This window comes from Triturus cristatus, chromosome 1_2, assembly GCF_964204655.1.
Source record: "Triturus cristatus chromosome 1_2, aTriCri1.1, whole genome shotgun sequence".
Classification (NCBI taxonomy): domain Eukaryota; kingdom Metazoa; phylum Chordata; class Amphibia; order Caudata; family Salamandridae; genus Triturus; species Triturus cristatus.
Window position 1 is genome coordinate 833459557 of NC_140580.1, and position 14765 is coordinate 833474321.

Genomic DNA, 14765 nt, shown 5'->3' on the forward strand with positions numbered 1-14765 from the left:
GAAATGTTTCCTATTTTAACTCAAATAGGAATATTTGCTGTCCCCTCTAGAAAAAAACGTTAAACTGAAATACAGCAGACTCGACATGAAATTAGAACTTTACTCAGAGAAGTGACTTTGCTTAGTTTGGCACATCCACTCACGGAGCAGGGCAGGGGCAGAGTGGCATGCCCACTCAAGTGCGCAGTGATTGTTTGGTCGGCCCGCTCAGGACGCACAAAGCAGTCATACGCACTGTTCTGTTCGCAATGCAGGCTGCATTACAGCCTGCATGGAGAACATGCCCACACCTCCAGCCCCTGGCTGAATACCTCGTCCCGGAGCCAAGGACCAATCCCAACGCTGCATTGCAGCGTTGTGATTGGCTTAGGGGAGGGAGCCTGGCTGCCTACTTCCTGTTCCTGGAAGCAGACTCAGGAGAGCAGGAGCAACAAAGACATGGGACCCGGCCTCGAGGTAAGATTTCTCTCATTTAAATATTTACAACACCAGCTCACACACACACACACACCCACGTCCACACCCCATCCAGTGTTCTTTCTGACGTTTCCCACCTCCCAGCCGTCCTTTCCCCCCCGCAGGGCTCCTCAATGGCAGCCGTTGTGCGGCCATGCGCAGCAGGCGTACCATCTGTGTGCCAAAGGTATATATGGAGTTACGATGCATACCATTATACCGCATTCCATTACAATGCATACTAATACTAGGCATATTGCAAAAGCAGGGAAGGTGTTAGATTGAGGAGATGTAAACATTGCTTTTCCCACTTCAGTGAGTGCAACCCTAAAACTAACCCTTGCACCAAAAAAGCAAACCCTGAACCCTAAAATTCATTTTGAGCCCCCAAAACACACCCTAAAATCATAGTTGACCCAAATGCACACCCCAATTTTCAAGATTGACCCCAAAACACTCACCAAATTTTTACCTCATAAAACACCCCACGTTTCATCTCCAACACCCGAAACCCATATCCACCCTGAAAATTAAAAATACCCCATTACTGACCTCACAATGCGTTGTAATGGAATGCGATGTAAAGGCACCTGCGTTGTTGGATTTGAGTTCTAAAGGCATTATGATGTAATGCCTGCGTTGTAATGGATGTCTCCTGTGCCAAAGGCAAGCCATAGACAGGCCCGTCTGCGTCCTTCTGCCCCTGGACCGTGCTCAGAACCAAGGACCCTTCCTCTCGGACACTTGACCCCTTCGGCGCAGGCACCCTCCTCGCCATCAACCCTGGACGCCACATCGCCTGCCAGGACCAACATCTGCTCCGGACCGGACATCACCATCGCCATCACTGACGGCTACTAAATCACCCGCAAGGACAACCCCGACCGTCTAGGAGGAAGCATTGCCATCACCTACAGAAGCACACGCCGACTGACCACGCACTCTAATGACCCAACGGTGACCATGGAACACCTCAACTTCCAGATCCATACCAACCCCAACCCCATCCTCTGCGGCACCTTCATCTGCAGGCCCCCGGGCCATGGACACCCATTCTCTGATACCATTGTAGACCTCATTCTACACCAGACTCTCCCATCCACCGACTACATCTTCCTCAGCGAACTCAAGTTCCACCTGGACAACCCCAGTGACCAGAACACTACCCCCTCCTGGGGTAGCTCCCCAACATCAGACTCAAGCAGCTACTCACCGCAGCAAGCCAAATAGCAGGGAGCACGGTCAAGCACGTCTTTTCCGCCATCGGGATTTAGAACTACAGCCACACCACCGGACTCTCCTGGACCGACCATCATTGTATACATCACGTCTTAACCATGCTCACCGCACATGACCGCTATCATCGCCCTCCTCGCAGCTGGATCAAGGCTACCGAAGTACGTCTCGTCAACTCCCTCAGCAATACCACTCCGCCAACGCTTACAGATGATGACCCCGCAGCGGGCAGCCGCCACCGATGGATCTCAAACTGCGCCGGTACCCTGGCACCCCTGAAGAACGGCACTGCATCAGTACCTTACGCCTGCATGATGGCAGGCGTATGGGTGACGCAGTGCCACAGGGATAGGCTGGCCCCATACATTGCTGGAGTTGCGTCATGGTTGTGACACGACTGCAGCAATGGGTGACTTTAGCGCAGACAGATACGTCAGGATTCCAGACGTATCTGTCATTACTTGCGTCATGGAGCGCTGTCCAGTAAATACAGTGCATCAGTGGTGTCGCAAGAAGGGGCAGTGAAAAGTGTTGCAACGTTGTCTTGTCACAGCGCTGCAACACTTTTCATCAGTGAGGCCCAGGATGCGCACTATCTTACTGATGGTGCGCATTCCTGCCCTGTAGTTTTGTCGCAGGGCAGCGCAGCAACATTGCTTGCAGCGCGATCCAGCAACAAAACCTTCTGGAATGAGGCCCCAAGGGTTATCTCCATTTTTAAAACCAGCTATTTTCTGGTCTTAAAAAACGCCTCTAACTGCAGTTAGAGGCAGTTTCTTTGGCCCTCCAAACTTAAGGAATCCCCTTGTAAATATCGCTAAGTGGGGTTAGCCGCAGTTTTTGCATGGAAACGCCTCCCTATCATGTCATTATCGCTAACAGAAGTGGCGATCTTTATAATGGACGTTTTTGCCGGAAAACTGCCGCTAACAGAGGTTAGCGCCAGCTTGTACATAAGGCGATAAAAAAATCTTGCCGCAAAACCGTTGGAAAAGTACTGCTAATGCGGCGTTAACTCCTTGTACATATGCCCCTTATAGTGTGTAAGTGCTAACAGAACATTTTGGGGTCAGATCTCTGGCTGGGAAAGAGCTAGAGAGTTCTTGCTTTCTGTGTGTACCCTTGTTATATGTTACATTTAGTTCAGGTGTATTAAAGTGCTTTCCAAACTTTTTGAAAACACTGACTGGACATCCAATATTGTTCTCTTTTATTGTGTTCCAAGTGTCTAGCTGTGTTCGTCGCCTTGAAAAAATCTTGGGCTACTCTGCCTCGTTAGCACTGACATTTAAGTGCTTGGTAGTTCAATTAGGAATACAATAGCACTGTTTGCCTGGAACACGAGTGGTAAATTACTCCAGTTATTGGAGTTGGACACCAGTAACTCTCGATTGCTCTGGAAAGACAGGAACCAGGACTCACAGGTGGATTGGAAACACTGGGGTGGATGGACAGCGATGGAGTTCCAGACTTCTAATGGTGGTCAGCTCCTACAAATGTCGGTGCTTCGCATCTTGAGTGTTCTAGAGGACTTACTTGTTGGGGGAGCCATCTCGATGATGATAGGGTCAAATCACTGCCTGACTCACGGAATCAGTGCAAACAATTAGAAGTCCACATGGCAGCGGGCAAACATGCGATCATTCAGGCCCTTCTCAATCCTTCTCAATCCAGCTAGAGCTCACCAGTCAAAGGCTGGGTCCAAGGGTGTAAACAATAACAATAAAAGGTGGTGCCTTGAGGGTGTGTGCAGTCACCATTCAGCTCACCTGCACTTGGTGGTGTTTTTTTGGGACAGCCCTCCTCTGGTATGTAGTGAGGGAGAAAAGGTTTTATGGTGATGTGTCCACACCTCTGGACTTCTTGGGTTGGCTGAGATTAAAATGCCAGCAAGTTGCCAGCAACAGCCGGACTAGCCATCACAGCTTCGGCAGTGCCCTGAGTCTAGTTTCCAACAGGAGTAAGTGAGTCGCCCTCAGCTACAAATCCTGTGAATAGCAAAGCCGGGCCCACCCAGGTGCGATCATTGTTATTGGAGCTCTTCCTTGGGTTTCTGTGGATCTTGTAGTGTCTTGGGCCACTAGGTCCACATGCTCAATAATAATAGGCACAGACACAAGTGGTGTAGAACTGCAACTGGCCCAGGGCACGTGCGCCTGGCCTCTTTTATTAGCAAGGTCACCTGTCCGGTGACGCCTGTGATGGGTGGGTAAATAGTGTGCGTTAACACCAGGCGACACTAGAACGTGTCCAGCAGGACACTACAGATCTCAGCTTATGTGTTTAGCACATGCGTGGCAGCCAACAGCCAACAGCCAATCAGCGCCAGTGCACTTTCCAGTTTGAAAGTTCATCCCAAGAGGCTGGGCACAGTTTCCCTCCTCAAGGGGTCTACTGCGAATGTCAGGCCTTTCCTCTTCTCAGACTGCATAGTTGTGGGATGTACATAAGGGCGGCTGGCCATATACAACCTCAAGAGAACTGCTCTGGTGGGAAAACATGCATGCCCCTCAGACATACTGAAAAATGTCAATAATACATGTTACAGTTTGACGAAGATGTGTCAGCCCACTGATCGGTTGCCTAAAGACAGATGCAAACGCAGTGCAAATCTAAAGAAAATCATACCACCTACCTCGAGAAAGTTCATATAATAGGGGGCGGCCTTGAGAAACCTCCCCCCGTGAACAAACTCGGCCCCTCCCTGAGCTGCCCCCGCGCACACCTTCAACGAGAAGGAAGTATGGCTCTTTGCAAACCTGTGAATGTGCGGTACCGCCACGCATAGCCCGCGGCACGATTGAGTAACAGTTCCATTTAAATGTAATGATATAAACGTCTATTATTCTCTTCCTCCTAACTGTTCCTGCCTTTCAACTTAGTCAATTACAATTCTTATGAATGGCTTTGAGTAAAACAGTCTCACTATTATTGTCCCCCTGGGGCTATCATTTTCTACTATAGTCCGGAAATATTTCTTTCACGATTTACCATTGTATGCGCACGGATAAATAATGCATGTTAAACGTATACACAGAACACCTAAAGCAGGGCACAATGGTCAATGCGTGTGAGATGATTATGAGGCATTAGTTGATAATGTGATCCTGACACGCGTCCCCTGGGATGGAAGCCGCATGAAACCCAATCTCCTCCCACCGAAGAGGTGTTTTCTTGGGCGGAATCGGGGTAAATGCGGAAGGGGCAGCTCACTCACTCTCACTTCACGTAAGACACACGACCCATGAGCTGCGCGAGCTACGGAGCAGGGGCCCAGAGGGGAAGAGCCGGGCACCGGTGACAGCTGGGGAGACGAGGGCAGCCGCCTACTCCGTGAAGAACCACTTCCATCAGAGAAGGTAACTGAGGTGAAGCAAGCACACATTGCGCACTTCCGGCCCTACGGAGCAACTCCACTTGTCTTGTCCACAGACTCGAGAGAGGAATGTGGCCTAATGACCAGAGCTGCCGAACTCGGAGCTGGGGAACCAGGTTTGAGCCTGGGGGTGGCTCAACATCCTGTGATTCTGGGCAAATTACCCAATGTCCCCAAAAATGAATGTGTCCTTGTGTAATGTACCTGGTGCTAATGTAAAGAGCTCCAATAACTTGGGGTCGAGCTCGCGCTATATAAAACTGCAACAACAAAAAAACGCAGATTAGGAAATCACTCAGGAAATTCATCCCAATCTAACGGATTGACACATTGGCATTCTTTTTTAAATGTAGCGCCGGGACTGACATGGCAGTATACCGCTGCTATATTTAAATTCGATATTACATTGAAGATTTCATGTGCGCCACTCACGCAAGATTTTAGTTAATGAGGTATACAGTGTTCTGGCTCCCCACATTAACCATTCTTAAAGTTATGCACCTACAATTAGTTAAGTGGTTAGTGTCACAAATGTTTTTTTCAAGCATGGTACAAACATACTTTTTGGGCGAGGATTGGATAATCTAGTTTAAGGTATATCCACAAGTTTGCTTAATTATAAATTCCTATATGAGTGTTAATGTATTGTACCATGTGTATAAAGCAGGAAACAACAGCTGCTGTATATCAGACAACTTAGAGAAATATTAAAGATCGTGTACATTCGGTGGGATGTTACATATTGGCACTGCACTATATTCATGTTACATTACATAATTTGAAGTAGAGCGGAATTGTTTTTTTTTCTCTCCAAAAATCACAAGATTTACAGCCAAATTCCAAAGGGGGGGGGGGAGGGGGGTTAGATCCCAGGTGTCCAAGTGCCATGGCCAGTCATTTGGACTCTACCACATTCTACCCCTGTGTAATAATCTGTTCATGTGTGATGATTGCTTATGTTGTTTTTAGGGTACCGCCTCCACTTCCCCTAACAACTGCCCAGTTCAAATGAAGCTACAACAACCCCCAACACAACTCTCAGAGTTCACACCCTTATTGAATTCTACAAAACGCTCATTAAACGAAACTGCTATTCATTAGACCCCATATTATTGATAATGTTATAGGTTTAGTGCGAATGCCATCTGCAACTGCTTTTCTTCATTTGACTGCAAAGATGCTTCCTACCTAACCCACAAAGCTTTGCATCTAACTGCTAGACACCTCATAGCTGACAAATAAAACATTTTTATTGAGCGCCCAAAGAGCTATTGCATTTTTCCAGAGGTGTTCCTTAGTTTGAAAACAAATGTTACCATAGTCATTCTGTGAATATTCCCTTAACCTTACCCAAGTTAGTCCCCCATTGTTTTCTTTATTTGTTACGTAATATTGGAAGGTCTTTGCTATGTTCGCCAGTTGTACTCGATGGCTCAATGTGCAGGCTGGTTTATGCTGTCCTAATTAAGCCTACTTTGAAAAGGGGAGAGTTTGGGATTGCAACCGGTGAAAATGTGATTGGTGGTACTTGTCTTTGAAGATATTGGTGTATGTCTGCATATCCGGATGTTACAGTGCAAACGGTTGTCTAATGGTTGCTGGTTTCCCAATAGCATGCCCTCTGAAAGGAGGTTTGAGTCGTGCACTCTTCCTGCAACTGGTGTCTGCTGTAATGATCCGAGTCCCGCGTGAGCGGAACCCGGAGCCTGGCTGGGAGGGCATCCCAACACTGTATCGCTCTCTGGCCAGGCGTGGTCAGAGGGATTAAATAAAGGGGCAAGGATCGCCCAGGGTCCTTCTACCCATAGCTACTGAATGGTATGTGTCTCTATGTTTATTCCGCTCCCGTAGTCAGGCCACGCACTGACCCCATCACATCTGCGTCTCTTATCCTTCTTGCGCAGTCTGTTGTCTGCTGGTTGTGGTTGTATCCTAAAACTGGAGACTCTGAAGGTTTTGGGTCTTGAAACCAAACTCTATCCATGTGAGTGGGCTCTGTTGGATCTGAATTTTGGTTTGGATATTGCATGCATGTCAGTGTCTCTTGTCCATAGTATGTAGACTGTTGTCTTTTGGGTGCCTGTTTTCCAGTGGGGGATCTGAATAGGGGTTGTGACTTGAAATCGTCAAACAGACCTTAGAAGGATTGTCAATGAATTATCGAGTTTCAGTTTATGGGTTCATTTCAGTGTCTATGTGTCCCAGTGTATGCGTATCCCTACCCCTGTGGTGCAGAGTGTCGTCTTTGGTTGTGGTGTTCTACTTTCCTGTTTGTGTTCTTAGGTTTTATGTTTTAGTGGTGATGAGTGTCAGTGTCTGCCCGCCTGCAGTTATCAATCTGGGTCTTGATATCATCGGTCAAACTGTTATTTGATTTCTGTCGTGTGTTATTGTTATGGTTATGGTGTGTGCGCTTGTTTCTCTGTCTTTATAATATATGGACAGTTGTCTGTGGGTCTTGGAGTTCCCCTTCAGGGGTTCCATATTGAAGGCTGTGCCTAGAAGTCTTCCACCAATCCTGTGCATGTGAAGAGTGGGTAGTGAGTTTCAATTCTTGTGTGGAATTAAATACCTCAGCTCTACTGTTTGTCTCTTCATGTCCCAGTTATCATGTCACTCATCAGTGATCATGTTGATTTCTCCATGTCCTCGTGGCTTTGGTTTCCTGTTTCTTGTCACTGTGTATAAGAAGGACGTGAGGCCACATGGGCCTAAATAACTTTACAATATGGCCCTTAAATGGCTACCAAAATCAACCTAAATGCTCTTACAGTTCGTCACTTTTTAATCTTCCATTCCTATTAGTTCTGAAAATGGTCTATAATTTTTTATTCAAATGCTCACCTTTCCCCCAAAGCCACTGTTTTTGCATAACTCATCCCCTTTTGGTACTATTCAAAAATTCTGTTTGATTTCCTTATTGCATATAGCCCTAGACAGTTCTAAGCATAGCTTTGGGTCCACCTCCTTCAATCACTGGCTTACTCTGACCAGCCTCTTTCAACCATTGGCTTGACACTTTGTCAATCATATTTTGACTCATTATACTAGGGTATTCATCTGTCACCAAATGCTGAAGGTTGTTTAGACTTATCCTTCTGCCTCTGCTCCAGTGCTCATATTGAACTGCACGAGGGACTGCTTTACATGACAGCCCCCCTGTCCACTTCTGCTGGCTCCCTCCCATGTGTCTTGCTGTAATGTATGACATCTTCTTGTGTTAGCATGTTAGCTCACTAAATCCAGACCTATTGGCTCTCAAATGCTTGTGTTTATATTATATTGAGAATCCATATTGTGGTCCTTTACTAATTCTCAAAGGAAATTAGCTTTCAGCGCCGGGCTCTGATGAAGCTCTTCTTCGGTTTGTGGTGCTTTCATCGCCACTGAGTGGAACAGACACTGTCAGGTGCATACATGGTAGGCGTGCTTTTTCACCATCTTTTCAGTGAAGATGTAGCTGCCACAGGCAGTCCGTATTTCTCCACCTGCCCTGCCTACTCAACCAATAGTCACACTTACTCAACATCATACTAAGCTTAACCAACCAGGGGCCAGACTGGGGAGCTAAAAGCAGCCCTTGCAAAAATGCTCAAACTAGCCCTGCTCCCTTCCTCTCCTCGGTCTATCTCTCACCATCCATCCATTCTCCCCCTCCTTCTCTCTCTTTTCCCTCTCCAATCTCTCATGTCCTCATCTCTCTTTCTTAAAGCCCTTGCTGTGCCTGCTTTAAATAATCTTGGACGCTGGTTAAAGTGACAGAGGCATTAGGAGCGGCCTGGTCTTTCAAAACCTGCCTCCAATGGCTGAAGTCCACCAGCAAAATGCCAGCTGGCGTACAAGGCTAGTCCTGTACCAAACCACCTAGTGCGGGGCTTCCCAAACTGGGGGTCACCACTCACTGGTGGGTCGGCAGCAATTTCTGGTGGGTCGTTAAAGAGCAATAAATATAGGTGTCTATATTTATCTTGTCACATTTGCTGTGCTTCAAAGACCAAGGTCAAATTCCAGGCTATGTATTCTGCTAAATTGCTGCTTATTCTTTTAACATGGGGAATGGCGTTTAGTTTTCTTTCTCTGACAGCAGAGTGAGAGGCGTTTTTCAAGTGAACTATGTGACAATCTTGCTAGGGTGCAGGAAGTGTGAAAGAAAAGGCTGTAGGATATCCTTTTTTAACACCCAACAACATGTAAATAGCTGTGAATGAACTTTTCACATAATTCAGAATATATCAGCAGTTAGGAAAGCAAAAATGATGCACATTTCTCAGGGTGAACCTTACCATATTTTTTGTGGCTGGTTTTTACTGCACAAAGACATTTCAAAAGGGAATGTGGTCGCTATACATGATCGTATCCAAACATCCCACTTGTGTATGACTTTCAGGTGTAAATTGAGAAATATGGATGTGGCCTAACGGCCAGAGCTGCTCACTCTGGATCTGGGGAACCAGGTTCAAGTCCTGGCATTGGCTCTGGACAAATTGCTTAATTTCCTGTGTTTGAAATAAAATTAATGTGACTTTATGTAATGTAAAATGGTGCTCATGCGAAGTGCTCCAATGCCCTTGGGCTTTTTCATGTTATATAAAACTGCAATAACACTACCCTTTCAGGCTTAGAATGCTGCAAAAATTAAGCGAAAAAGATGCAGAGAACTCTGGGTAGTTCCCATGTTTTGGTGGAGAGCAGCACCAGTGACCCTCTGAATCTGCTAATTTCAAATGTCTGTTTTTCAAGCAAAGTGTTAAAGGATGGGATTAGCACAGTGCCATTTAAGCCAAACTCGATTGGGACACCGTTTCTTGCCACTTCCACAGCAAAGTCTTTGAGCACAGGATTAGCACATTACCATCCACAAGGAGCTGTAAAATGACAAAAGATTTTTTATAGTTCTTCAGAGAAGAAACCTGTTTGAGGTGAGCAGATTCAGAGTGTTGCTCTCCTTCTAAACTTGAGAACTATCCAGAGTCCTCTGCCTCTTTTTTGCATAATTTACGCGGAATTCTAAGCCTGAAAGGGTATTCTTTTGACCTATAATGTGGGCTACCTTGTGACTGGAAAAAGAGAATCTTCTCTGAAGAGCTATAATGATAGCAAAACACATGTCAGGGTTTGCTTTTATTCATTCAGGTTGGCTTGGATGGTATTTTACCAACCCAAAGCTGTAATGCTGTGCCTGGAGTGGTAAGGGGCTTTTTTGATTTTACAGCTCAGCTTGGATGGCACTGTACTAATCCTATGGTTAAAGACTTTGTTGTGGAAATAGCAAGATACTTAGGGGCTTATTAGGATGGCGGGCTGCCACCTTTGTGGTGCTGGGGCCAGCCGCCAGTGGTGCGGCGGTACCACACCGGCAATTAGGATGCCACCGCCATGGTTGCGGTGGCATCCCCATTATTGTGGCGGGCGGTGCACACAGCACTGCCCGCCACAATGCTGTGGCTGCACACTCCGCATTTGCATGTACAACGTGGCAGGCACCACGCGGTGCCTGCCACGTTGTGCATGCAAATGGAGGGGGGTACCACCCCCCATGTGCCTCCCCTAACATCCTGGGGGCCCGCAACGGGTCCCCAACTGCGAAATCCGCATGCCTGAAATGCTGATCCCCACATGCATAGTAATATGGATGGCGGTGTCTAACAGACACCGCCACCATATTCAAACCTTTTCCGCCCGGTCGACTCATCGACCGGGCGGAAAAGTGGCAGACAGTCTTTCCGTCCGCCGCGGTACCCCCGCCAACATAATCAGGCATTCAGTAAATTGCATGCGGGCGGTGAATAATGGCGGGAGAGGATCGCCACCGCCATATGGGCGGTGACGATCCGCCCGCCATTATAATAGACCCCTTGATGTTTGTTAATGTTTTTTCATGTGACTTGGTTCAATTGGGTCATAAGTTGGCTGCAACACTTCCTGGTTTGAAGTGTTGGCAGCCAATCAGATCTCAGGTACGAGATCAGGAGGAGTCGCGGATCCTCCATGTCCCCAGCTATACAACTGGTAATTTCTTTAAATATCTCCAAAACTACTGAATGAATTTACACCATTTACCAGAAAGGACGCTTTCTGGCAAATTGGGTGTAATTCCGTTCAGCAGTTTAGGCTGTAGCCGTGTCTAAAGATTCCTATGGAAGTTAACATGGAGAAAAAGCATTTTGGGGCCTCCCCTTTTTCTCATCCCTCGCTTGAGGAATCACCCAGAAATTTTCATCACATCAGCTGAAGTAACTGCAAAATTAGTTTTAAAACTTTTGCGAAGATTCGTCAAACGACACCAAAGTTATTGGCAAATGATAAAATGCTCTTTCTATGGAAAATACATCCTAACTATAACTACCTACTGGCGACTGCCCGTAGGATATATATATATATATACTTTTCCTGACTGCAGCCTTCGCCCAATAAGTGATCAAGTTGCACTTACCTTTGTGAGGTCTCTTTCGTTAGGGGCAACTCTTGTGTTTGGATTATTACGGCTGTGCCTAGCCGCGAAGGAAACCCGCCGTGTCAAAACGGACCCTTGCATCGCCAGGCTGACGAATGCGAATGGGCGAGGTGCTTGTTGGATGATGGCATTAAAGTGCAGCAGTGTACAGGCAGCAATTTTAGCAACCCACTGTGGAAATAATCTTGTTTTATGTCTGAATCCCACGCCGGCTCACTGCAGTAAGATGTGTTTCACTACAGATCCCAGAAGGCCACAGAAACGGCCAAACCCACTGAGGACTGGTTATCGTATTTAAATAGTGGCACCTGCGGCAGCGCGATTCATGCAACATCGAGCCTCTGAAGAAGTGAATGTATCACGAAACGCGTCAGGCTCGTACGCTGATGCTTTTATTGCTTGGACTTTTCCTGACTGCAGCCTTCGCCCAATAAATGATCAAGTTGCACTTACCTTTGTGACGTTTCTTTCGTTAGGGGCAACTCTTGTGTTTGGAGATATATATATATACATATATATATATATATATATATGTACTCAACGCAGATATATATATACTCATATATATATAATACATATATTTAATACACATATATATATGAAAAACGACCTACTAAGGAAATAACACAGATGAAATGAGCAAACGAACATTTGAAATTGCTATTCCTCGCATTAAGAACTAAAGGTTCCATCATGCACTAAAATGTTTGGCACTGTGTATACGCCCACTGGAGGGCGGTGTGATAACATAATAAAACCGGATATGGCACACGTGATGCGAGCTCCAAATGTGATGTTTGCAGCCCTAGAGGAAGAGGTTTTTACCTGGAAACGCGTTGGGCAAAATTAATGCTATGTGAAGCAAAAAGGCAGGCTGCATGACACTTGAGCGCCGTCGAGTGATCTCCCAAAGCTTAAGGCCATTGTTCTACATATATATATATATATATATATATATATATATATATATACATATATATATTCACTGAAAAAACCATAGGTTTCAGGGGTGTTATAGTTAGCTGGGCATTTCCCTCGTAAAAAACCCTAGAAATTCCCCTGTTTTAGTTAATTCACCTAACTATACCTCGTGCCCCCGCAATGCACTGCTGATGACGTCACATATTACATCACTGATGACATGGTCAGTGACATCACTGATGACATCTCAAATGACATCACTGATGACATCATCCATTGAGTATGTGTTTCTGAACAGTTTTAATATGTTTAATATATAAAGGGAAAGGCCTGTTGAAAAATAAGTGGGTGTACAAGTGTGTGAATGGATGATTTTCTAGGTGCGTAACTGACTCTATAAGTGAGTCATTAAATGTATCTTACTGCAGACTAGTGACTAAACGTTGTGAATGTCTGTATGTGTCTGTGTGTTGGTGTATAAGTGGCTGCATGGTTTTGTGAATAGCTATATGGGTTATTGATTGGTTGTCTGAGTATATGTATGGGTGCCTGAGTGTTTGTGTGGGTAGGGTGTGTGTGACTCTGTGACTAGATGTGTGAGTGGGTGATTCAGTGGGTGCATGGTTTTAAAAGTGCATCTGTGATGGACTGTATGGTTGGGTGAGTGTATGTATGGGTGTGTTAGTGATTGAATGTATATCTCAGTTATACATGTGTCACTAACTACATATGTGAAACGCAGTGCATATGTGTGTAAGAGTATATAACTATCTATATGTAAGAGTGTGTGATTTTGGGAGTGGCTCTATGCGCCATAGTGCAAGGATATCTGTGTCATGTGCTGTTTGTTTTTCTGCAGGAAGACACAGAATTTTTTTGTATTTTTATGAGTAAGTGAATTTGAGTGTTTTTAACTGTATAGGTGAGTAAATGTTACTGTGATTAATTATTTGCATGACTGATTAGATGTGTCAGTACCTCAATGGATGATTGGCGGAGTGTGAGTGTCTATATAGGTGTATAAATGCACAGAGTGACTGTAAGTATGAGTGACTGTACAGGTGAGTGAGTGGAGATGTATGTAGACCTAAGAGTCAATGAGTGGGTGAGTAGTTATTGGTAATGGAGTATCTATGGTTGTCAAAATGGCCGTCTGAAATTTTTAGTCGGTGTATCAAAGGTTATATTAGGGTGTGAGAAGATGCTCTAATTTATCACATGGATGACGTCATCAGTGATGTCATCAGTGATGTCATCAGTGATGTCATTTGAGATGTCATCAGTGATGTCATCAGTGATGTCACTGACCATGTCATGAGTGATGCAATATGTGACGTCATCAGCAGTGCATAGGTTTCACACAGGTTATAGTTAGGTGGATATTTCTCTCGTAAAAAACCAATGAAATTCCCCCGTTATAGTTAGTTCAGATAACTATAACTCGCGCGCCCGCAATCCACTGCTGATGACGTCTGTAGGACCTGGGGTCTCCAGGCCCTATGGGGCGGTAACGTGACACGAGCGGTCGGGCCACCAAAGGGCTGTGTGTAAAGCAACCATACAACACACACCTCACATGGGACAAGGAACACACACAATAAGTGACGCCACAGGGTAGGAGTTAAGTAAATACTCAAGTTTATCCAAGTAGATCACGTTAGATGCAGTCCATGAGGTAGCAGTACATTTCATAAGCTGATAACACAATTCCTGGCGATATACCTGTCAGTCAGGAGCTATAACAGTTGGTCATACCTTACATGCAATTAATGAAATATCAGTACTGCCTGAGGGACAACTACTATTCACGTAGGTGCCCACGCGCGCTTCACTTTCCTGTAGCGCCCTAGGGGGGGTGATTACAGTGCTGTGCGCGCTACCTGGGGACGACCTCAGAACGGGGCATCTAGCACCGAGAGCTACTCGTAATAGATGTCATTTAGCATTTCATTATGGAACATGAATAACAGCGCGCAACTCGTAATCAATAGCACGTAACACTTCAATATGGGCGTGAATACCAGCGCGCTACTCGTAATCAATAGCACGTAGTACTTCAATATGGAACATGAATAACAGAGCGCTACTCGTAATCAGTAGCACTTCAATATGGCACATGAATAACAGAGCGCTACTCGTAATCACTAGCACGTAGCACTTCAATATGGCACCTGAATAACAGAGCGCTACTCGTAATCACTAGCATGTAGCATTTCACTACGGAGTATAACTAACATAGCGCTGCTCGTAAGCAATGACATTTAGCACTTCAGAACGGAGCAGGGATATCGGAGCGCTACTCGTACTCAAGAACAGTCAAGG

The 14765-nt window shown here is 45.7% G+C and overlaps 1 protein-coding gene across 4 annotated transcripts in view; it reads left to right on the forward strand.

The window, feature by feature from the left end:
- The first annotated feature begins 4809 nt into the window (after positions 1-4809).
- Positions 4810-14765, forward strand: part of LOC146868100 (mucin-5B-like) — a 153382-nt gene continuing 143426 nt past the window's right edge. The window contains exon 1 of one of the 4 annotated variants that reach the window (XM_085608932.1): positions 4810-5051. The gene's annotated coding sequence lies outside the window, so the exon portion shown is untranslated. The remainder of the gene's footprint in view (positions 5052-14765) is intronic. The other 3 variants (XM_085608931.1, XM_085608930.1, XM_085608929.1) reach the window with 3 other exon arrangements.